This window comes from Tenrec ecaudatus, chromosome 8 (assembly GCF_050624435.1).
Source record: "Tenrec ecaudatus isolate mTenEca1 chromosome 8, mTenEca1.hap1, whole genome shotgun sequence".
Taxonomy (NCBI): Eukaryota; Metazoa; Chordata; class Mammalia; order Afrosoricida; family Tenrecidae; genus Tenrec; species Tenrec ecaudatus.
The window spans coordinates 41,290,122-41,315,651 of record NC_134537.1 but is presented as its reverse complement, the minus strand read 5'-3'; the positions used below and the strand labels follow the sequence as shown (position 1 = coordinate 41,315,651).

General features: G+C 44.1%; 1 long non-coding RNA gene and 1 other non-coding gene across 3 annotated transcripts; one reads left to right on the top strand and one right to left on the bottom strand.

Annotated features, from left to right (window-relative positions):
- The first annotated feature begins 89 nt into the window (after positions 1–89).
- Positions 90–24,911, top strand: LOC142454284 (uncharacterized). 2 transcript variants are annotated; one of them, XR_012785692.1, is made up of 4 exons: positions 90–237; positions 11,881–11,959; positions 16,635–16,770; positions 22,510–24,911. It is a non-coding gene; the product is annotated as an uncharacterized LOC142454284 (long non-coding RNA). The 2 variants fall into 2 exon arrangements; XR_012785693.1 differs by lacking the exon at positions 16,635–16,770.
- Positions 4,932–5,050, bottom strand: LOC142455593 (5S ribosomal RNA). Its single transcript, XR_012785777.1, has one exon. It is a non-coding gene; the product is annotated as a 5S ribosomal RNA (ribosomal RNA).
- Positions 24,912–25,530: the final 619 nt, after the last annotated feature.

The following is a 25,530-nucleotide window of genomic DNA, read 5'->3' as shown; positions in this document are numbered from 1 at the left end:
CCGCCCTCCCCCCGCCTTCGCTTCCGGAGCACGTGAGCTCACTTCCGCTACGACCGTAGCACCCGCTGCCATCTTGGAGGAGGGCAGATCACCCCGGAAGGGGGCGGAGCCTGTGGTGCTGCGGGGACGGGCCCTTGACCCCGAAAGGGAGGGCGCCACTGAGCGAAGACAGAAAGACGGGAAAGACCTGAGAGCATCGTGCCTCCGTGGAGTGCTACTTCCACCCATACCCCTGAGGTGAGATCTGACGGAGAAGGCTTAGAAAAATGACGCCATCCATAGGAGAAATTACAACCAAGCCCTGCCTTGTCTTGGGTTTTTTTGGTGTATTTTTTAACATTTTATTAGGAGCTCATACAACTCTTATGACAATCCATACATATACATACATCAATTGTATAAAGCACATCTGTACATTCTTTGCCCTAATCATTTTCAAAGCATTTGCTCTCCACTTAAGTCCTTTGCCATCAGGTCCTTTTTTGTTACCCCTCCCTCCCCGATACCCCCCTCCCTCATGAGCCCTTGATAATTTATAGATTATTATTTTGTCATATCTTGCCCTATCCAGCGTCTCCCTTCACCCCCTTCTCTGCTGTCTGTTCCCCAGGGAAAAGGTCACATGTAGATCCTTGTAATCGGTTCCCCCTTTCCAAACCACTCACCCTCTACTCTCCCAGTATCGCCCCTCACCCCCTGGTCCTGAAGGTATCATCCACCCTGGATTCCCTGTGCCTCCAGCTCCTATATACACCAGTGTACAACCTCTGCTCTATCCAGTCTTGCAAGGTAGAATTCGAATCATGGTAGTTGGGGGTTGGAAGCATCCAGGATCTGGGGGAAAGCTGTGTTCTTCATCAGTACTACATTGCACCCTGACTGACTCATCTCCTCCCCCAAACCCCTCTGTGAGGGGATCTCCAGTGGCCGAAAAATGGGTTTTGGGTCTCCACTCTGCACTTCCCCCTTCATTCACTATGGTATATATATATATATATATATATATATATATATATACACATATATATATAATTTTTTTTGGATGATGCCTTATACCTGGTCCCTTTGGCACCTCGTGATCGCACAGGCTGGTGTGCTTCTTCCATGTGGGCTTTGTTGCTTATGAGCTAAATGGCCGCTTGTTCACCTACAAGCCTTTAAGACCCCAGACACTATCTCTTTTGATAGCCAGGCACCATCAGCTTTCTTCGCCACATTTGCTTATGCACCCGTTTGTTCTTGGCGATCGTATCATGGAGGTGTGCAGCCAATGATATGATTTTTGTTCTTGATGCCTGATAACTGATCCCTTCGGGACCATGTGATCACACAGGCTGGTGTGTTCTTCCATGTGGGCTTTGTTGCTTCTGAGCTACATGGCCGCTTGTTTATCTTCAAGCCTTTAAGACCCCAGACATTATCTCTTTTGATAGCTGGGTACCATCAGCTTTCTTCACCACATTTACTTATTCACCCACTTTGGCTTCAGCAGTTGTGTCGGGAGGGTGAGCATCATAGAGTGCCAATTTAATAAAGTATTCATGCATTGAGGGAGTGCTTGAGTAGAGGCCCAAGATCCTTCTGCCATTTTAATACTAAACCTATAAATATAGACACCTAGATCTATTTACCCATCCTCATATATATATTTGCATGTACATGTCTTTGTCTAGACCTCTATAAATGCCCTTTGACTCCTAGCTCTTTCCTCCATCTCCCTTGACTTTCCTCCTGCCCTACTACCATGCTCCGTCTCCACCTTGTTTACAGCTACACCTCTTCTTTACGTAACCTTACCCTTGATCATTCCCTACCAGGCCTGTCACTCCCCCTCACCACCATTTTGGGTCCCATGTTGTTCCCTTGTCCCTGTGTTTGTTAATACCACTTCCTTACCCCCCCCCACCTCCCCTTATCCCAAGTCCCCCCGGAACTGTCGGTCCCGTTGTTTTTCCTCCAGATAGTTCATCCAGCCTGTCTTATTTAGACAAACCTGTGGAGATAATAACATGCATGAAAACAAGACAGAGGAAAACAAAGCAACAGTATACAACCAGACAACAAAACAACAACAACAAACCACTGACAAAAAACAAAACACATCAAGAAAGAAAAGCTTGTAGTTCGTTCAAGGATCATTTGTTGGCCCTTAGGAGTGTTTTCCAGTCCAGTCTGTTGGGGCACCACGCCCTGGCCCCAAAGTCCACTTTCAGCATTCCCTGGGGACCTTGCCACTCCATTCCCTTGCTGTTCCGCTGCACTCCCCCAGTGCTTTGCCTCGGTGTGGTGGTATCAGGTCAGGTGCAATTCGCACACTGTGTCTCCGGTGCTGTCCCCTGTATCGCCCTTAGTCACTGAGGGGCATCATGTCTCATAGTGGGGTCAGCCATGTTGTTCTCTCTGTGGACTGGCTGCTCTAATCAGGAACATCATCCTCACGGCCTGGTGGGCCAGGCTGTGCTCCACTCTCTCCTCCTCCCCCTTCATCTGCTCCCGTTTGCTCTGATCAGATATGTCCATCTACCGGAGCTGCAGAATCATTGTCGTCCTTTGAAACAAATTCTTCTCGGGGGAGGGGCAGGAATCCACTTAATTTTTGGTGCTGGGGCCAGCCTCCCAGACCTCTCCACTGGTTCCCTACTTCACGCTGGGATGTTGCATTCATACCTCGCAGCACTGGTTTGAAGTCTGGTCCCACTTTCCCTGTGGAGATATAAACAATACCCTCCCCTTGGGTGGGTTAGCGCCCCATGCCCCCACTCCCCTTTTCTTCCTTATATTCATCCTTTTGTTTTCCTTTCCCCACCTCCTCCCCAGTTGTCTACCATGTGCATCCCTGAACTTGATCTGGTCTCTGCCATACTACACAGTCTTCACCCAAAAAATGTTTGTATACAGTAGCTTTTTCCCCTATGCCTCTTTTGCATTTTTTTTAATACTTACCTCAGCGGGCTCATGTTGTACTTGTCCTTTTGTGCCTGACGTACTTCACTTAGCATGATTTCCTCCAGTTCTTTCCATGCCGCTATGTGCCTCATATGTTCATCACTGCTTTTTGCCTTGTCTTGGTTTTGTAACCAACATGACGCTGTAGGAAGGCAGATACGTGTTCTAAATAAAAAGAAAAAGAAGCTTGTGGAAATCAGAACGCTCAGAATCAGCTTGGGGGCTTCTTAATGCCAAATGCATCGCTCTCTTTAGTCATTTGTTTTTTGCGTCTACAAAATGAGAGCCGTTGGCTATGTGATTTCTAAAACCAAAACCAAACTCACTACCATCAAGTCGATGCCGACTCACAGAGACCCTATAAGACTGGGTATAATTGCGCCTACAAGGTTCCCAGACTGTAACTGTTTAAAGGAGTAGAAAGCCCCATCTTCCTCCCGGAGCAGCTGCTGGTTTCAAACTACAGACCTTGCAGCTGCTGGTTTCAAACTACAGACCTTGAAGTTAATAGCCCAATGTATCACCATTACGACACTGAGTTCCTATAATTTCTAAAGTCCCTTCCAATTATAAACTCTAGCTCCTAAGACAAAACTGAATTTGAATCATACTATATGCAAAGCAGTATGGCAGTTGCAAAGAAGAATAACACCCAAAAGTGGGAAATTAAAGAAGGAAAATAAATGCAAATAATTAATGGCACAAAGAAAATTAAAAATAAATGGGACGTTTCAGGGACATCACAGTCAATGGGATAACAGTTTCCGCCATACTTTCCTGAGTGGTAAGACTGGAAACTTAAACACTTGAGGCTAGCTGTTCTAAGGGGCAGCCATGAGTCTCTTGTCGTCCAGAGGGAAAAAAGCGTGATGAAAATCTGAAGCCAGATGGAAACAATGGTCTAACAGAGCACGAAAACATCCTTCATAATCCTGAGATTAGGAGAAGATGGTGCCCGGCTGTCACTACCACTGAAAAGGATGCCATCAGATCCTTTTCACTACCACCCAAAAAGATCCCAAAGGTCCTGGAGTCATGGGAAGAAGTGTGGAACAAAGCTCAGCATCCTAGGAGAAGAGCAGGCGTGTGAGCTGCCTGACCTACATCAACACCCCACCTGACTCCCTATCGCTGGATGACATGACCGGGCAGTCCAAGTCATACCTGGGAATGTGTGGATGGTGGTCTATCTTCAGCTGCCTCAGCCACAGAGCCCTGTGCTTCCAGGACCTGGAACCCTGGTGCACCATTAAATAGCTGTGAACTTGCATCCACCTGAACTACTCTAAGTCCATCACACCATTGGTGCTGAGCAGCAGCAGCTGGCTCCAGCCTGTCCTTGTCTCGCTGAACCTCAGCTGACCAATGTCTCCAAGCAGCAGATGAGCTGGCTCATCAATTGGCTTCCTAGGCTAAGAGACCTGTTACTGTCTGGCTGCTCTCTGCCCTGTGCACCTCTAGCTATCTGCGACTCTGGACCTTGGACAGTGGGTGGAAGGACTCAAGGACACCCAGACGCAGGCCCTGCTTTCTCCTCCCATGAATAACAAGCCCGGTCAGATAAATAATCAGAGTCAACTCCGGATCACTGTGGAGCTGAACCTCACAAGCCTGGACATCACAGATGCCTCTCTGCGACCCATCAGCCGTCACATGCCCCTCTCTGCAAGCTCCACCTCAGTTGGTGTAACCATGTCACTGAGCAGTCTGACAACCTTTGCCCCATCATGGGCACCTCCACTTGTGACCCCCGAAATTAACCTCTCAGATGGCAAACACTGGGGCAATTATCTGTCATATTGACCTAAACTACTGCAAACCAGTCACCACGGAAAGTTGTGAGCGGTTCATAGGTGAAATGTTTGTCAGTGGCCACTTTGGGCAATGGAGACTCCAAACCAATGCCCACTCATCATGAGCCTATTGGACAGGGAGCACCGCCCCTGTGGGTTTCCAAGACTGTAACTCTTTTTTTTTTTTTTTTAAGCCTACAGCACCTGGTATTCCCAGGAGGTCTCCCATCCAAGTACTAACCAGGCCCAACCCTGCTTAGCTTCCGAGATCAGATGAGATCGGGCGCGTTCAGGGTGGTATGGCCGTAGACAAGACTGTAACTCTTAACAGGAGGGGAAAGCTTCGTGTTTTCTACCTGCTGACCTGATGATGAGCAGCCCAGTGCATAACCGCTGCTCCACCAGGGTTCCTCGAGGTGGAACCTGTCCTGCATACAATGAGCTAGCCCAAGAGCAGCATGTTGCAACAACAGACCCCAGGACGATGCCATTTTGCAAGTCTTGCCGAGGAAAATCCTGGCCTACCAGCCATTCTGAATGAGGCAGCCGGTCCCTATCCTTGAACCTTTTCGGAGCCACAGCTGCGCTGCTTTCTGGATTTCTCCTATGGTGGCCTTGAGGCAGGCGACTTTGCCACGGGTGGATGATGGACTCTGGAGGACTTCTCATTTCAATATGACTTATGGTGGCTGGGCTGGTGTGGTCTTTGGACAACTTATTCCTAACAGCCCCGGGCCTCATGGTGGCCTCATAAGGTGGACACCATATCCCTGCTCCCATCTCAACACATATTTCTGTTAGAAAGGGAAGAAAAGGAAAGTGGCCCCAGAGTGTGGGTTTTAATTATCAGGCGTTATAAGAGTTAACGACCTGCCCAGGTGTTTAGATTGGAATGAGAGTCAAGGGGGCAGGGTGAGGGGCAATGGGAAGATAAAGGGAAAGTAGCCAAAAGTAAGAAAGGGAGAGCTAGAGAGAGGGAGACACAGGTTGCGGCCACACGAGAAGGTAAAGAGAGAGAGCGAACAAAGGAATCCCGCATTGATAAACTTTGGGGACAGAAATAAATTATTATGTCTAAAAGGAGCCCCTGCTTGCCCTCCCCACCCCCACCCTGCCTCTCTCGGCTGTGGCACCAGCAGAGCTGTGAAAAGAAGGGGGAAGGTTTCTGGGAGCCGTCTTGAGAAGACGAGGTGTCCCCTAAGTGCAGTGGGGATGGAGAAGGGGTTAGAGATGCTAGTTTGGGCTCAGAATTATAGTGTTACTGCCGGGTTCTTTAATTTTTAGCTTGCTTTATTATCGCTTACACCACACAGAACTATGTGAGTACCTATTTTAAAAGATTTATGTCCGATTTGGGTACGTACCAGTGGTTTTAAAATTTTGATTGTTTTGAGATTGCCAGCTTTTGTGGCGTCCTTAAGCAAAGCACTTCCTCCACAGACGCCCAGATCTGACAGTGAGCTGCCCTTCTCTTCCTGAGCATGGGCCCCTGGAGGCTGGGAGCATGCTTTGTATGTCCGGAAGTGACACATGCATGTTTGGGGCATATGTAAATGGCAGCTTGAAGTAAGGCTCTTTGTCAAGTTTTCTCCATATAGAGTTCACCTCTTGCTCAAGATTTTAAAATTCTGATTTCAGGCTTTGCTCCCAGGAGGGTCCCCTGACCCTGCATGAGCTCTGGTACTCTTGTACTATGACTCAAGGACGAAGCACCGCCTCTCTTTTCCTGACTGAGTTATCTCTATCCTCATTGTCACTTTATGTAGCTGTAAGTGCCATTGTCCTCGGGTGATGTCCCAGACCTCCTGCCTGAGGAGGGTTTGCCTTTGTTGTCTTTGTGTCAACAGTTGTACAAAACTAAAGCAAACAAATAAATCAGACTTACTGGTTGGCTACAGATAGGTGGAACTCTCAAAACTATGTCCCAGTTTTATAGTAATCAATTATTTGAGATGAAAAGGGCCGCCTTTACCCAAGGACAAAGTTCAGCAGGATAGGAAAGTAGGAACCGGGCGAGGAGGTGGGATACATGACAGTACTTTGAAGGCATTGCAGTGGATAAGATGAAACAAAATATGTGTGAATTGTTGAAAGTAAAACGGATGTTCTTCCCTGTAAACCTTCACCTAATTCATCTTCAGGCGGTAGCTATGTTGGCAGAGTGGGGTGCCTCTGAGCCCCTGTTGGCAGAGCCAAAGAGCCATAACACAACAAAAGCCCAAGCCGGGATGTGGTGGACACAAGTGAGAATTAGACAACTCTCCTGGTTGGGAGCTATTTTGATAGACAAACTGTATCCTGTCTCCTGAGTTGCATGTTATATCCAAGTTGAGCCTGATTCTGAGTTGTAGTCTGTTATTTCCTTGATAAACCATATACATTATTATGAGTGCGGTCTGTGAGTTCTGTATGACCACCACAGTGATTACTGAACCCAGCAGAGAAGTGGAAAGTACCATAGGAAGGACATCTGGTATCCAAGTGGTGGAAAAGTAGGAGCGGAGGGACATCTGACCTGTGATTCATAGGAGTTGGCTTTGGGCTGATCTTCATTCTGACCTTTTTAAAGTTAGGCAACTGTCAGTGCTGGTCGATTCCATAAGCCTTTAATGAAGTCATACATTTAAATCTCCTGGGCCCATGTCTAAGAGCACTCAGCCATTACAGCCACCATAGAGCTTAGTGCCAAGTACAATGAATGGCTCTGTGTGGCGAGCTGGACAGCTCAGAAGAAACACCAGGAAGGTCTTAAAACACCACCATATGTTAGCTAACTTTTTTTTAAATAGAAGGCCAGCTTTGTTTTCCAAATGAAATGGAGTTTTCCCAGAACTATCCCGATCAAAAGAAACCTGCTGGTGACTACCTAGAGTCACCACCTTGTGGGCGTCAGCATGAAGCACAGTGCTGCGAGGGTGGTCGCTGCGTCAACAGCATCTCCTAACGGGTCTTTCCGCCCCTACCACTCTCTACCCCTGAGCCTGACTTATTATCTTTCATAGCACTGGACATTGTTTTGTCCCACACTGTCTTTCTGTTCACGAGAATGTAAGCTCCAAAAGGAAAGAGATTGGCATTTTCTTTTCATTCCTGTATCCCAACACTTGAACATTGCCTGATACATTGTGAATACATTTAGTACAGTCGATAAGAAGATGAATACTGTTTTGTGCAGAACAGAATTCTATTGTGCACCATACCAGAATTTCAAATTCTCATGCAAGCTAGACTTTTAGAGGCCTGAAAATATTGCCCAGAGATAACCTTTAAGCCTTAAATGAAGACTATTCCCTGAAGTCTTTTAAAAATCATAGTTTAGTTTAACTAAAAAAGAATATTTGCCTTGAGCATTTTGCCCTTTTAAAGGCTATATGAATTCAAATGGACAACAGCAAACTCAAAATAATAAGTAAGAACATTCAGGGGCAGTGAGTTTCTATTAATAAGAGAGGAAGAACTCTGAAAAGGTGAGTGAGGATGCACAACTTGAAGAATGTGATCAATATTACTGAACTGTCCATGTAGGAATTATTGGTATATGTTTTTATGTATATTCTCAACAATAACACATTTTCATTTATTTGTTGTGAAGTGCTGTCAAGTCAGCTACCCTATGTACAGCAGAACAAAACACTGCCTGGTCCTGTGCCAGCCTCCCGGTTGTTCTTATGTTTGAACCCATTGTTGCAGCCACTGTGTCAGTCCATCTCATAAGAACCTTCCTCATTTTCACTGCCCTTCCACTTTACCAAGCATGATCTCCTTGTCCAGGGACTGATCTCTCCTGACAGCATGTCCAAAGTATGCGAAGCAAAGTCTTGTATCCTTACTTAAAGGAGCATTTTAGCTGTTCTTCCAAAAAAGATTCACTTGTTCTCTTGGCAGGCCACAGGATTTTCCTCTTTCTTTGCCAGCACCATCATTCAAGTGTGTTTCCTTCAGTCTTCCTTAGTCAGTGTCTAACCTTCACATGCATATGAGGATACACCTTAGTCCTATGTATGCATATGTGTATATACACACATATAGTATATCTCAAGCTGAAAAGAGTGAAGAAAAATTGAAGCTTCAAGTTTCAATATTGAAAAATTCTGTGGGCAAATATCGAATGATGCAGGTAGCATCCAAAGAAGATGGGAGGACTCCATAGAGTCACTGCGTCAAGAAGAATTGGTTGTTGTTCAACTATCTTAAGAGGTAGCATATGAACAATATCCAATGGTATTAAAGAAAGAAGTCCAAGATGTACTGAAGGCATTAGCCACAAACAAGGTCCCAGGAATCAATGGAATACCAATGAAAATGTTTCAACCATCTGATGAAGCACAGTGCCCCCCAAGAAACTTAACTGCCATCAAGTCAGTTCTGAATCATAGTGCCCCCTGAAGACAGTGTAGAACTGCCCCTGTGGATTTCTGAGGCTGTAACTCTGTTTTTGTTTTTAGTTTTAGAACGATCTATTTTATTAGAGTAGACTGATCACACGTGGTCCAAGAACACTCAAATAGCAAACCAAATATAATCAGATGTTAAAGACTGGTCTTCAAACATCTTAGCTAATGATGTCCTGTTTGCCTATGATCTCGCCAACATAAAGCCACATCCACAATTCAGTGGCCACCAAACCATTCAGCAGGGCTTCCTTAACTATGAGCTTTTTGAAGTGACCAGTCTGAGCACTATTGCCTAATTTTCTCAGGCTCTGAGTAGCTGCAGGGATCTCAGCAGGGGGTGGAGGAACCAGCTCCACCCTGGCACAAAATGTGGCCAATTACGGTTTCAAATAAAGCACAGCAGTGTTTACCATCCCTGGAACCTCCACCAGGTTACAGATAAATTGGGCCATGGTTCTAGGAGAAAAAGTCCGTGGCCCGAATGTCACATTGAATGTCACCTCTGGGAAGGACCTGCAGCAGGCTAGGCTGTAACTCTTTACAGCTTCTCCCTAGAAGCCGTTGATGGGTTTGAAATGCCAACCTTGCAGTTAGCAGTCTAATACCAAGCCAGGGCTCTTTAGCACCTGGTAAATGCTGAGCAAAGGCTGGTTGTTTTTATTTTCTCTAACCCTGACATGAAGGGGAAGGAAAGGTGGCGTATGCCTGCTTTCCCTGCAGCAGGTGGACAGGCCACAGAGAAATGGGGGAATGGGAGCTAGGAGCCATGCTGACCCCATGCAAGAAAAGGCAAGCCAGGGATGGATGTAGCCAGAAAAAAAGGAAAGAGAGAGGAGGAGGAACAAAGAAGAAATGTTTGTAAAATAAAAATGTTCTCATTCTCAATAGATCTTACTACGGAGGTGGAATTACAGTTCAATTAACTGGAACTGCTGAGGGGAAGCAGTCCACCATCCTCCTGCTTAGCCAGAAATCCTGTAGCAAGTTCTCACCCTCATTCAGTAATTCAGGGCTCTGGGACAGGAGCATTTCCCCTGCCAAGCGCAGCACTTGTGGTGGGAGTGCAGCAAAGAAAGCCTCCTTCAGCTGTTTTGTTTGAGAAGAAGAACTCAGGAGAGGAGGGAAGGGGTTGCTGCTGTGCCCAGATTTTGATCAAATGAACTTTTTTTCCCCTCCCATTCTTTGTCTCTCCCAAACTTCCTCCCTGAGTCCCTATTGAGCTGAAAAGTATTTTACTCAAAGACCCAGCAGACAGGAAAATTAGCTCTTTAAAAACGATGTTATAAGATGAGAACACACGCTCCTTCAAATTGATGGGTCCATCTCACACTCAGTTGGCTGCTAGCAGGTAGTGGATTGCTCACGGAAGTCCATAAAAATGCAGATTTGACTGGGGTCTCCTGATCATTTCTGTCACCAAGCGGAGACTGTTAAGAGTTGGAAACAAAAGAAAGTGTCACGTACTCGTGTGACATCATATTGTCAAATCACTGGTGGGTCAGCCAGCATACACACTTATTATCCCCATCAAATTAGTCCTTCGATAGGATAACATTAGTTTACTTGAAACAGTAGGTGCTAATATTACTTGTTTCAAAAACATGCCTCCTAACGCCAAGAACAAGAAAAAGGCAAACATCCGAGCAACATTTTTCAATGTGCCCCACAGAGTCCTGTGGGTTATTAATAGGTGTTACCTGATTCTTAAATGTGAAAGACTCTGATTGTTTTTTAAAAGTTGGATCTGTTTCTTCATTGCAGAACTTCTCAGAATATTTTAATTCTAACATGCATCAAGAATCTTTCTATTTTCCCCTAGGCTTCTGACCCTTACTCCTCAGGTCTGGAATTGAACTTGCCTCCACGTTAGAATAGCCAACCATTTAAGATCAAAAGAGCATCCTTTACACTACAGCCTAGTTGAAAGGCTTAGGAAAGGCGGAGGAATCAAAACAGGAAACCCAGATGGCACACTAAGGGGATTGCAATGGACAGGTCTGTCAGGAGGTGTATGCATTATTGAATGTAAAACTGTGATCTTCTCTGTAAGCCTTCACCCAATTTACGATGAAAAGGTTTAAAAAAATCCACTGGGGGAAAGAAAAAAGAATCTTCATAAGATGCACCATGTCTCTATATAAACTGCAGATAATCTGAATGAAAGCTTACACTTAGTTGTAAACCCTAATCTAAAAATATGAGTTCTTATGATATAGCTCTTCTTGATACTTGCCCTCATGAAGAGATCACTGAAAATATGAGTGCTATAGCAAAATGTGGTGAAGAAACCAGCTGGTGTCAGCCATGGAGAGAATAGTGTCTGCCATCGAATCCATCGTAACTCAACAGGCCCTGTTGGCCAGGTTAGAACTACCCCTGTAAGTTTCACTGACAGTATCGGTTTATGGGAGTAGAAAGCCCCATCTTTCTCCCTCAGAGAGGCTGGTGGTTTCCAATTGCTGACCTTGAGAATTGCAGCCCAAAGTGTAACTACAACACCACCAGGGCTCTGGCTTAAAACACATAGCCAACTAGGTGAGGTGTAAGCCAAATCTGCACAGAGTAGCACACCAACCAGCACGATCAAGGAATTATTAACAACAAAATCCAAGACCAGAGGAGGAGACTATATCAAAGCTTAACTTCTGAGCACCCAGATTGCAGAAGGCTATGGATGACCGTGAAAGCCCAATCCGTTTACAGAGCGCCCCTCCTCCAATAAACGAAGTCTCCATTGACTTCCCTAGGTGCATTGACGAAGTTGATAAAAAGCCTGGAGCCCAGACCGAGTGCATCGCAATGTGGGTCACTGCAGATATAATCAAGGTAAACTGTAACAGCTTACCATTTGTTTCCCTTTTAAGCCATTTTTAACTTGGTGTAATTTTTATTACATTCTGCTATCTTATAGGTTGAGGTCTTCTGTGTTTATTCTGTTGTAGTGGCTCTTTTGTTTCATCTTTTTTTTTAACTTGAATGATTTCCTTATAAGAAACTCAGGATGGGTAAATCTGTAGAGACGACAACTAGATTAATAGCTTCTAAGGGTTATGACTGGAGGTTGGGGAAATGGAGCTAATATTAACGGATCCAAGGATATAGAAAATGTTCTAAAATTGATTAGGGTAATGAATATACAACTCTTTTAATATACTTAAACATCGAATTGTATGATATATGTCAATAAAACTGTTAAATTAAAAAATATTCAATATGACCCAAATTATTTGACCACTCCACTCCTTTTACATAGAAAATCTACGAAGAGAGTGCACGAAATGGAAGCATGAGATATCTTTAGAAAGCAAGTCAAACTCTTATGCAGAAGTCTTTCTAGATTGAATTAACCTTATTTGGCAAGTTTTAACATCATTTCTCGCCACCATCACCACCACCTCCCCTCCTCTCCTGTCTTCTCCCCACCTTCCCTGTCCTTCCCCACCCCTCCCTTCTCTTCTTTTCTCTCCTCTCCTCTCCTCTCCTCTTCTCTTCTTTCTCTTCTCTCTCTCTCTCTCTCTCTCTCTCTCTCTCTCTCTCTCTCTCTCTCTCTCTCTCTCTCTCTCTCTCTTTCCATCTCTCCTTCTACACACATGACTTGGAATTCCCACTACAAAAATAACTCTCTTAGGTGGTGATAGCACAGAGACCTAGGAGATAATCGCAAAGCCCCTGACAAAGAAGATATTCCACCTAAATACTGAAAAGATGTTAATATTTCCTATGTAGAATTCAAATTTAAATAATACTAGCTCATAAAATAAATGAAAGGGAGGGATTCTGACTACCCCCTTGAAAGACTGTTTGGAAACAGCATGTAAAACTCTCAAAATATCTGGGTGTGGGGGGTGTGTTTTGTTAGTGTGCCGGCAGTCATGTAGCCTGTTCCTTAGGCAGCACAGCATTGGCCCCAGGAGCAATGCCTTGCTGCTGGGAGAGATCTCGAGGACCCCTTGCTGCTGTAATATCTGGACAGAGTTCACCCTCTTAGCTGGTTTTACTCCTTTCCCGCTGTGTGAAAGACTTAGGATGGTCCAGTATTAGAAAGCTTCTAACAGGACGGGCTGGAGCTAGGGCCACCAGCCATTGACAATGGGCCTAAGGCAAAAGGAAATTCTAATCAGAGCAGAACAGCAGAGTGGGGTGCTTTTAAAGAAGATACTCATATTACCTATTTGATATTTTACTTCTTTTTAATCCCTCTGAGTAAGTGATCTTGTGGGTTCTATATTTACTGATCTCCATTTCATGTGAGACTATGCCTGCATTTAATGAAGTCATTTAAACATTTCTTTTTTATTTTTTTTAATTTAATCATTTTCTTTGGGGCTCATACAACTCTTATCACAACCCATCCATCCATCCATTGTGTCAAGCACATTTGTACATTTGTTGCCATCATCATTCTCAAAACATTTGCGTTCTACTTTCTCATTTAAACATTTCGTGACCCATATTGAAAGTACCTTGGACTTCCAAAAAGAACAAATTTGTCTTACACGAGGCACCGCCAGAATTCCTCTCCGAGGCAAGAGAGGTGAATACTTTGGATGTTGTCAGGAGAAGGATCCAGCGGTTACAACCACGGGCTCAAGCATAACAACTGTGCGGATGGTGCGGGCCTGGGTAGTGCTTTGTTCTGTTTGTACACAGAGTCGCTATGGGTTAGAACAGACTCAATGGTATCTACCAACAACCAATTTCTTGCTCTCTTTTCAGTTAAGATTTAAAGAATCAAATGTTGCAGGTGCTTTGCCAGTTGGGCAAAGGCACGAAAATAGTGCGATCCTAATTGCCACACCCATGACTATTAGGAAGACATTCTGTAATGACTCTGTGAGTGGAACAGTACCTGACTTGGAGCCTGTTTTGAAGGCAGGGGTCATGGACACACATGTTGAGCAGCATCCGGGAAGTGAATGCAGGGAGTTGGGGAGGGACCTTGAGTAAGGGAGGGGCTGGCATGTCCATCTAAAGAGAAAGGCCTCACTCCGACCCAACAGCTAGCTGGCAGCTAGGGAAGGCCAGGGAAACCGAAGACAGTTTTCCAAATGACGCCAGAAATCTGGTCTTTCGTGGGGAAACCCTCAGGTTATAAATGTTACCAGTTATCTAAATTGCTTTGAAAGTGTGTGGGGCCCAAGTAGTCCTGGTGGTGCAGTGATTAAGCACTCAGCCCCGCATCCCCAAAGTCAGCAGTTCAATGCATGAGCCATCCTGATTTGGCAGTCTGTTTCCATGGATTATTGTCGCCACTCGGTGTCATGGAGCTGGTTCTGAGCCAGCGTGAGGCTGTGTCTGTCCCACAAATCAAAACAGTGCCCCATCCTCACAATGGTTACACGTGAGCCCATTTTGTAGCCATTGTGTCAATTCTTCTCCTTGAGGATCTGTCTGTCTTACTAATCTCTACTTTACCAAGCAAGATGTCCTTTTTCAGGGACTGGTCCTCCCTGGTAAACAAAAACATTGCACTGCCTTCAAGTCAATTCTGACTCCTGGTCAGATTTCAATTTCCCTTACAGGGAAAATAAGAATTGACCTTGTGGATTTCTAAGACTATAAATCTTTACGGGAATAGAAAACCTCACCTTTGTCCCACCGAATGACTGAGAATTTCGAACTGTTGACCTTGAGTTACAGTCACTATACCACCAGGGCTCTCTGTTCCTCCTGATACCATGTCCAAACTATGTAAGACTGAGTCTTGCTATTATGCTTCGTAGGAGCATTTGGCTGTGCTTCCTTCAAGGTAGACTTCTGGCAGTCCGTAGTGTAGTTGATATTCTTCACCAAACTGTAATTCAAATGCATCAATTCTTCTCTGTTCTCTTTTTCATTGTCCAACTTTCACATGTACAGGAAGCTAATGAAAATGCCATGGTTTGGGTCAGGTACATCTTAGTCCTCAAAGTGACGTTTTTGTTTTTGACATTTGGAACTCTTTACAGCAGATATGCCCAATAAAATGTGTCATTTGATTTCTTGGCTGTGGCGTTTGTGTGGACCCAAGGGCAGTGAAATCCTTGACAACTTTAAGAGTAGAGCTTTGGAAGCCCCGTGGGGCAGCCTGAGTCAGAATCAAATCAACAGCAACAAGTTTCTTTCGGTTTTAGTATGGGGACTAAAGGAAAACATGTTTGCAATCAGATTCAACCCCTACAGCACAGCACCGGTTCTCAACCTGTGGGTTGCAACCCTTTTGGGGTCGAACGACCCTTTCACCGGGGTCACCTAAGACCATCGGAAAACACATAAATATTTCACAATATATGATTAAATATTGTTTTGTGACTAATCACTTTGCTTTAATTACGTTTAATTGTGTTCAATTAGTAACAATGAAAATACATCCTGCATATCAGACATTTACATTATGATAAATAACAGTAGCAAAATTACAGTTATGAAGTAGCAACGAAAATAATTTTATGGTTGGGGGTCAGTCACAACAACATGAGGAACTGTATTAAAGCATCGCAGCACTGGTCTAGAGTCTATACGCAAAATTAGCAAACAGAGGAGAAGCCTCAGATTTCTGAGATGGGCTGATGAAATTTAAGTATAAACCTTAGCAATGTCTTTTATATAATGTGTTTTGGGCACAGAGGGTTTCAGAAATATGACCTTCCAAGCTGATGGTGCCTGGCTATGAAAAGGTATAGCATCTGAGGTTTTAAAGGTTTGAAGGTAAACAAGCAGCCATCTAGCTCAGAAGCAACAAAACCCACACGGAAGAAGCACACCAGCCTGTGCGATCACAAGGTGCCGAAGGGATCAGGTATAAGGCATCATCAGAACAAAAATCTTACCATAGTGAATGAAGGTGGAAGTGCAGAGTGGAGACCCAAAGCTCATTTGTCGGCCACTGGAGATCCCCTCACAGAGGGGTCTAGGGGAGGAGATGAGTCAGGATGCGATGAAGCACAGATGAAGAATACAGCTTTCCTCTAGTTTCTAAATGCTTCCTCCCCCCACCTGCACTGTGATGGTTCGAATTCTCCCTTGCAAGTCTGGCTAGACCAGAGGTTGTACACTGGTGCAGATGGGAGCTGGAGGCACAGGGAATCCAGGGCAGATGATACCTTCAGGACGGGGGGGGGGGGGGTGAATGACGATACTGGGAGGGTAGAGGGAGAGTGGGTTGGAAAGAAGGAACCGATTACAAGGATCTACATGTGACCTCCTCCCTGGGGGACGGACAACAGAAAAGTGGTGAAGGGAGACGTTGGACAGGGAAAGATATGACAAAATAATAATTTATAAATTAGCGAGGGCTCATGAGGGAAAGAGGAGCGGGGAGGGAGAGGGGAAAAAAAGAGGACCTGATGCCAAGGGCTTAATGGAGAGCAAATGTTCTGAGAATGATGAGGGCAATGAATGTACAGATGTGTTTTACACAATTGTTGTATGTATGGATTGTGATAAGAGTTGTATGAGCCCCTAATAAAATGTTTAAAAAGGAAAAAAAAAGAAATATGACCTTCCTTTCCTGTTCTCCCAGCCATATGTGAAGACAAAGAGAGGAGAGATAGAAGATTCTCCAGCATCGCTTCTAATGGAACGAAGTAGCCTGGTACAAACTACTTATCTGCGCGCTGCTGAGGAAGAAGCCACAGAAAAAGTGATAGACAAACACTGTCAGTGCCCAAAACAGGCTTAAAGAGTTCAGCAATCTTCTGTCTACACATCACTCTGCTTTTTCAGCTCTGCCCCCACAACTCTATTTTTATTGGTCTGGTCCTATAATTCATCGCAATGGCCATACAGAACTCACGAACAGTGCTCACTATCATAGGGTTTATTATGGAAGCTAATTCAGATTTAAAAAATTTTCAGGATATGGTTGTTCAGTTGGGACACATTACAAAGTTCTTTTAAGGCAGCTAATAAATGTCCAAAGAGCATGCCACTCTGCTATAAGACTGAGAGAGACTATGCTAAGGGACTCAGCTCCAGGTCCGTGGGTCAGCAAATCCAGCTCCTCCAATTAAGTGCCCAGAGGCACCCCACTCCATAAGCCAGCCTCCTGTTCAAAAGCACTCTATCCTTTACTTGTTCTGTGGGCTGGGAAGTTCACCACTCTGTCTCATGCTCTGGCTCCTGGTCCTTTTGTTGCTCCTCTGGGGTCAAAGCTGGATCAGTGAGGTTCACTGCATGGAGATCTTACATCCAAAGGACATGCTTCACTCCTGGCTTTTGCTGGTGGTAAGATCTCCCCTTCTGCTTCTGAGATGGCATATTTCAAACCAACAGCATGGAAACCACAGTGAGGCCTTTAGTCGCAACTAAATCTTACTGGTATCCTCCCTTACCTTTTCCTAACCAGACCTATCAGGAAAAGCTAGTTGCTGGGAGTTACAGAGACTATGGCTAGAAGAACCATATAGGTGATTGACTACATTGCTCTTCTACTCATTATTCTACCCATACATTAACATCAATGAAAACATATAAGCTAGCCACTTCATACCTTTATTTACCCCCATCTTAGCATCTAATTTCTAGGTTGCCCATTCCTATTAACCTATCGCTCTGAGGAGATAAGCATTTTCCTTAATCTGAAGGATCTCCAGTTCCTGTTGGAACTTTGGCCTTTGCATTCATAAGCAAAGACCCATCCAGAACCAGTCATCAAATTTCAGCAGTTTATACCAGCACACAGTGTCAAACATCAACCACTAAAGCCGATGATGAAGAAATCAAAGAATTCTAACAGCTTCAGGCTGAAACTGATCAAGATGCACTGATAATCATTGGAAACAAAGACCAAGGACCTAGTTGGCTTTGGCGATAGAAACAAAATTGGACACCACATGATAGAATTTTGCAAGGAAAATTGACTTTTTCATTGCAAATATATATTTTCAACAAATGTTGTATCAGACTGAGTTCTCTCAAGAAACAAAGCCAGTGATATATAAATATATATATCATATATATGTAACATATATTACATAAAGAGACATTTACATAAATAAAATGTCTTACAGAGTTGTAGATGTAAGTCCAGTTTGGTTGAAGTCCATGGGTCATCTGTCAAGTTGGAAGTTTTTAATGACTTGCATAGCTATAGGGGGTAAGAGGGGAGGGGGGACAGGGGCCTAATGAACTAGGAAGCAAGAAAGTGAAGCAGGAAGTTTGCAGGCTGGTAGATACAAAGGTAGATGAATACAAGGTTGGTAGGTCAGATGCAAAACTGCTGATGGCTCCCAGAGTCGGTTCATGTTCAAAAAATCAGAAATCAAGAGTTCAGTGCAAAATCCAAACCCAACAAGAAGTAAACAATCTCCCCACAGCATTTATTTCTATACGAAGTAGGCCACACCCCTGAAGAAAGGTTCTCAGGACTTTGATCTGAGTAAGGGTATTGCACCTAGTCATCTTATTGACTGCTCACAGAGATCCCATTATGGAGTTGATTATACTGTCAGATAACGTCATAGAGGATTACTAGACCTTAATTTCCAAAGCACAGACAATCCTGACTGAGCCAAGTTGACACAAACTTAACTGTCACACACATGCACCTCACCAGATGAAACACTCAAGAATCAAATTGACTGCATCCATGGGAAGCAACTACCTTGATGAAAAAATAATGTGTATCTTCAGCCAAAAGAAGATCAAGGGCTAGCTGTAAAATAGATCATCAATTTCTCATATGGAAGTTCAGATCGAAGCTGAAGAAAATTAGAGCAAATACATGAAAGCCAAAATACAACTTTAAGTATATTTCACCTGAATTTAGAGACTATTTCAAGAACAGATTTCACACATTGAACATTAATGACAGACAATCTGACAAGTTATGGGATAACATCTAGAATATCATATATGGAGGAAGCTAAATACCATTAAAATGGTAGGGAAGAAAAAAAGGCCAAAATGGAAGTCAGAAGAGACTCTGAAACTTGCCCTTGACTATAGAATAGATAAAGCAAATAGGGGAAAATAATGAAGTAAAGGAGCTTAACAGAAATTTCCAAAGGGCCATTCAAGAAACAAAGTAAATCATTATAATGAAATTTGTACAAAAACCTGGAGTTAAAAAACAAAATCTCAAGCTAAAATAGCTGAAGAAAAAAAAATCAAGTTTCAAGTTGCAATATCAAAGAATTCTGTGGGCAACATATTGGGCAACTTGGAAACACCAACATAAGATGGAAGACGTCCATGAGTCACTGGGCTAAGATAAGTAGCCAATGTTTAACCATTTCAAGAGGTAGCATGTGATCAAGAACTGCTGGCAGTGAAAGAAGCTTAAGCCTCAGTGAAGGCTTTATTGGAATACTATTGGACATATTTCCCCAAAACTGATGCAATGCTGGAAGCACTCACGATCTAGGCCATGAAATTTGGAAGAACCAATGGGCTGAATGTATGCCTATTCCAAAGAAAGGTGACCTGTGCAAAACATAGCCAACAATATCATAAATATCACATGGAAGTAAAGGGTTGCTGCAGAGCATTCAAAATAAACGATGGCAGTGGCAGAGCGTGAGCATGCTCAGAAGAGGCTGTGGATTGAGGGCTATCAGTGCTGGCTTTCATCTTGGCTGAAAACAGAGAATGCCAACAAGATATTTGACTGACTGCAATGGCAACCACCTGTGTGGGTCATAACCATCCATTATCACATGGAGAAGGCTGGAAACTCAGAACATTTCATTGCGCTTATGGAGAACCTCTGCACCAACCCAGGGGTGGTTATTCAAACAAATGAAAGGAAGGTGTGCATCGGGATTGTATCTTTTCACTGTGTGTATTCAATCTATATGCTGAGCAAATAGCCCTAGAAGCTGAAAAATGTCTAGCATAATAAGAATTTATTGAGTAAATTATTGATTCTTCTATGAATAATTGAACCCCAAAAGACTAGCATCTCCTCGATAAAATTCCCGCCAGGTGTCAGACAGCTAATGGTATCATTCGGGGTTGAACTGAATCCCCCTTCTAAATGGATAAGAACAAGTAGCTCTCTGTTGTCCTGTTTTTCAGACTGCTTTTGTCTCGTCTGCCTTTTGGAAGTCTTATGTGGCTCTTCTATAGAGGTATTTAGTGGGGACAACAAAGTAGGGTTTAAGTCCATGGAGGAGTTTGTCAGATAACTGGGTTTGAGTCTTGACCCCACTATTTTATATCTGTGTGACCTTGGGCAAACTATCGAGCATCCATTGACCCTGTTTCATGAACTATCAAATGGGGGTACCTGCTGGAGTTATATAGGGAATGAACATAATGTAGTATCTGATTTAGTTACCTGCTCTTGTTATTTCAGATAAGGAAATCTGGTCTAAATATGTCTAGACAATATGTCTGACCCCTGCTCTACATGACATAGCATAAAGTTGCTTAAAAACTATATTTACAACGCGTTCCAATCACTCTTCAGGTTTCTGTTTCCTTCTTGAACTCATGTGTCATGTGAACACTTCTTTCACATTACCTTTCAGTTGTATATTTTCTTGATGGCTTTTTTATGGCTCTTATCCTCCTGGCCACCTAATTCCTATGTGTAGCAGCTCTAGAATCTTGTCTTTCATATATACTTCATGAGTCACTCTGGTTTTCCCCCTTGATTTAATCCTAGAGACAAATCAATCGGTAATTATAGTTCTCTCCCAAACAGTAAAAGAAAAAATGGCAAGGGAAGTTCCCACAGGGTAACAGCTTACAGTTCATTTGTCTTCTTTCCTGGAGTGTCCACCATGGTTCTAGCAGCTCTATTTGGTGCTGGACAAGCATCCCTGCTTCTGGAACAGGCTGTGTATTCTGAAGTGTCTTTACAAAGGCAGTCATTGAAAACTCACTCTGCCTGTTCCCACAGAAGTAAGGTTACCTTCAGCCATCAAGGTCCCAGGCATTGCACAAAGGTTTATCTAATCCACAATGTTGCTAATCTGGCAGACTGGGTGGCCTGCTCAGTGACTCCCAAACTCTGTGCAGCCTTGAGTCTGTAAGAATGACACTCTGTATTCCAGCATTGTGTGCCAGGAACATAACTCTCCCCTACCCGCTACTTGGCTGGGAGAGCAGCTGGGGTTAGGTGCCATGCCAGGAAGCGACTGGGAAGGCTGGCAGGCCATCCCGGGCACCAGGACCAGTAGTATGATTCTCTGCCTCAGGACATCTTTCTAGTCCTTTCACTATCAGGAATTCTGAATGCAAACAATAGTAATAATAAGGACATTTATATACCCTGTCCTATCTATAGGTCACCATGAGACAGAATTGACCCGATGGCAGTGAGTTTGAGTGAGTCATATAATGAGATGGTTGATACATAAGTAGAGGTGGAGTGCCTTAGTTTACAAAGGACACATTTTCGTCCTTATATCTTTGCTGATCTCCTTTGTTACGGCGGTTGAGTGTAATTTCTTAATATGACTCTTCCATCCATGTCTCTGTAACTCCCACCAAACGATTGGGTAGAATTATGCCAATGGGGTATGTGAAGTCTAATAGAGAGCATTGGTCAGTTTTAGTTGCCATTCCCCTGGCTATAAAGAAGCATCCCCTCAATGGGAGAAGAGAGGAATCCTAGGACCATCACACGTGGAATATGTTCTAAATTTCTGTCAGAAGTAGCAAAGACTGAAGACAGAGGCTGCAGCAGGACACCATGGCACAGAGCACCGGAGCCAGGCTAAGAGCAGAGGTCAAGGCAAGAAGACCAGAAGACAGAGCAGGGTGCAGCGCAGAGACTATGAGACTATAAAGCAGAGCTGCAGGCTGGTTTCTCGACCCTGATAGGCAGAGGCTAAGGGACCATGTGGCTGAGAGGCTGAGGACCAGAGAGCTGACTGATCTGCTGGCTGAGAGGAGTCACTGGTGTGGACCAACGACTGTATCCTTATTGGTATCTCACCTTGACTTTCCCAAGAAAGAAAGTCCTTTAGTCGTGAGTTTTGTCTCTAAGTTCCGTGTGGCCATTGCAATGAATTATCAAATCTTACATGGAAGTAAGTGCCATGGGGAGAATGGTTGGTGTCAGAATGTCTGACCCTGGCCTTGTGGCAACCACGAAGCCAGAGGAGGTCCGAGAGGGCCCCCTTTCACAGTGTTTTGAAGTTACTTAAAGCAACCCTTCTCCCACCACTTTCATTTAACTGACAAGAAATGTGGTTCAGAAAGGGATGGAGTCAACCCCGCTGCTCTAAGGCTAGCCTGGTGGAAGGGCTCTAAAAAGAAGCTCAATTGCTTCCTGAGCATGGGAGCCCTAAGTCTACTTCCACGCCGATTTGTCTATATTTTATGAACATACCTTTGCATAGTTCTTCCTGGGTGCCAGGAGCAGTTCTAAGAGTTTCGAAATTAATCTACTTAATACGGTTCATTCATAGGTTAAAGGTTGTTTTCTTTTCTTTCTCTTTCAGAACTGCGCCTTGGTCTCTGGAAATGGAGATTGACTTGAATCATGCCCACACATGACAGAGTTTCAAATTCTCATTTGGAATCCAGACTTTGAGGTGGAATGAACTTCCAAAGCCCTCGCCTTGAAGTATCCTTAAACTTTAAACCAAAAATATGTCCTTGGAGTCTTCTTTCAACCAGGCAATAGTTTAGCCTGACTCGTCTCAAGGCAGAATGTCTGCCCTGAGCAGTGTGCTATCTGTATGGGATCAAATTGCCAAGGGCCAACTGGAAAGATTACACACGCAACAAGTTTTTGTTAAGAGAGGAAGGACAGCTCAGAACAGATGAAAATAGCGCCATGACTAGAAAAATGTAATCAGTGTCACTGAATTGTGCATGGAGAAATTGTTGGCATGTGATCTGTTTACTTTTAGTAACAAAAATAAAACCAATTAAAAATAACTAAAATGGAAATCAATGATTTAAAATAACGATGTTTCCACATGGGGCCTTTTTAAGACTGAGGGGTTTGTGCTATTTAATCAAATGATCGGGATTCTCAAGTTTCTGCTCTCAGGTGAGTCCCTTTCAAAAGTCAGAATCTTTGCCAAAGAATTTAAGCATGACCTGAGTCTTTCTACACGAGAGCCTTCGAACGTTCATGGAAAAAATCTGTTCTCTTTTCATTACATTTTCCATGAACTTTGTGAACGCCCTCTGGTTGGGAAATAATGCTGTGTCAACTAGACACCAGGGGTCGAGTCGACCCTGTCCATCAGGTCTGTCTCCTTGGGGGTGCGACCTGCTTTAAAAAGGGACCTGGGGCCCACCCTCTTGGTGGAAGTAAGTGAAAATGGAGTGTGGCCACATCTGATCACAACATGGAGGGTGACTGCCTCATCTTATAACTGCCAAATTACATCAGGCAGAGATGCCATGTTGCAACATTATATAGCTGCCAAGCCACCGAGACTTGGGCCCAGCCAAGCTGATCCATAACCCTCGCCCCCTTTACTTTCCTGCTTGCTGACCCTGAGAGCTGCCGGAGCCCTGTCATGTCACCACAGACCTTGGATGCACATGACTGTGCCCACTGGCCTGTGATCTTCCTGCTTCTATATCATTGCATGTGGCTATGTGAGTCTGAAGAAGGATTTATGGGCTAGCAGACTTGAGCTATAATGGGCTGGGATGTATTCTTGAGATATAATTAATTTTTATTGTATTATTTTTTAAAGCCAGGATAGATTTATTATTATTAAAAGTCTGTTTATGATACCAAAAGGAGGCTGTGGTCATCTTGATCTGTGGATTCCTGTTTGAGGTTCCTCTTTGGGCGTCAAGTGGAGTCTGGCGTGGGGTGGGGACAGTGTTGTGGGCTGAATGAACTTGAGTGGTGAAGGTCATGTGGAAGTCTCTGGTCTCAACACCATCGGACTCCCCGAGCCAGTGGTCCCCAACTTCTATGATGTGACCATGCCACATTCAGTTTCCCCTCAGGAAGGGTGGGGGGTGTCAAGGTTATGGCCTGCAGTTGTGAAGACTTCCCCAAAGGCCTGGTGGCCCTGCAGACCCAGATGTCCAGGACTGGTCAGTCTTCATGTGGAGTTTTGACTTCATTTGCATTCTGAGCCCCTTTCTAGTGGGAAGATGTGGCTGCTGCTGTTTCCTGGCCAAGATACAATTATTTTTTGATATGAAGTTCTTTCTTATACTATGGTGTGTCACTGGATTTGTTTCTCTAGTCAAAGCAGCCCAACACACCCTCTCACCTTCCCAAGCCCAGTAGACCTTTCCACCACCACCTTTCTCATTGAGGACAAAATCAACTATCTCTGTTGTTGTTGTTGTTGTTAGGTGCTGCTGAGTGAGTTCAGACACATAGTGACTCCTGGTTGGTTCAGACCCATTAGGTACATCAGAAAAAACACTTCCGGCCCTGCATCGTCTTCACAAGTGTTCCTATGTTTGAGCGCATTGTTGCAGCCACTGTGTCTAGCTATCTATCTGTCTCTCATTAGAGCTAAAGTCTCAGCCAGTGGAAACTGTTCCTTTTTTTTAAAATTATTTTTTGGGGGCTCATACAACTCTTATCACAATCCATACATACATCAATTGTGTAAATCAATATTTGTACATTCGTTTCCCTCATCATTCTCAAAGCATTTGCTTTCCACTTGGGTTCTTGGAATCAGGTCTTTATTTTTCAATTTTTTCCCTCTCTCCCCACTGCCCCCTCCCTCATGAACCCTTGAAAATTTATAAATTATTATTTTATCAGATCTTACACTGCCCAACATCTCCCTTCACCCACTTTTCTGTTGCCCATCCCCCAGGTTATATGCAGATCCTTGTAATCGGTTCCCCTTTTCTACCCCACCTTTACTCCACTCTCCCTGTATCACCACTCTCACCACTGGTCCTGAAGGGTTCATCTGTCCTGGATTCCGTGTGTTTCCAGGTGCTATCTGTACCAGTGTGCATCCTCTGGTTTAGCCAGATTTTTAAGGTAGAATTGGGATCATGATAGTGGGGGTGGGGGGTGGGAAGCATTTAAGAACTAGAGGAAAGTTGTGTGTTTCATCGAGGCTACACTGCACTCTGACTGGCTGGTCTTCTCCCCGCAACCTCTCTGCAAAGGGATGTCCAGGAAACTGTTTCTTAACCAGCATTCTCTTCAATGTCGCCTCTGAGTGGGCAGTTTGTGCTTTGTTGCCCTGCAGAGAGCATTTCGAACATCTTAGTGTTCAAAGCACTAAACTGATTGCAATGATGGATATACAACTCTTGTAAACAAGTGATTTAACTATAGAAGTGTATGATGTGTGAAGATTATATCAAGAAAACTACTGGGAAAAAAAAGAAGAACTCAAACCTGCCCCAGAGTCACCGTGAGTGAAAGAGGCCGGGTATTTGCTTAGGGCCTTGAGTTTATGTCGTTGGTGGTAGAGTAACTGGGGAAGGGTATCGATACTGAATTATACAAGTAGAAGTTGTGGAATTGGATAATGCTTTCTTGTGTATATTTTTGCTACATTTAG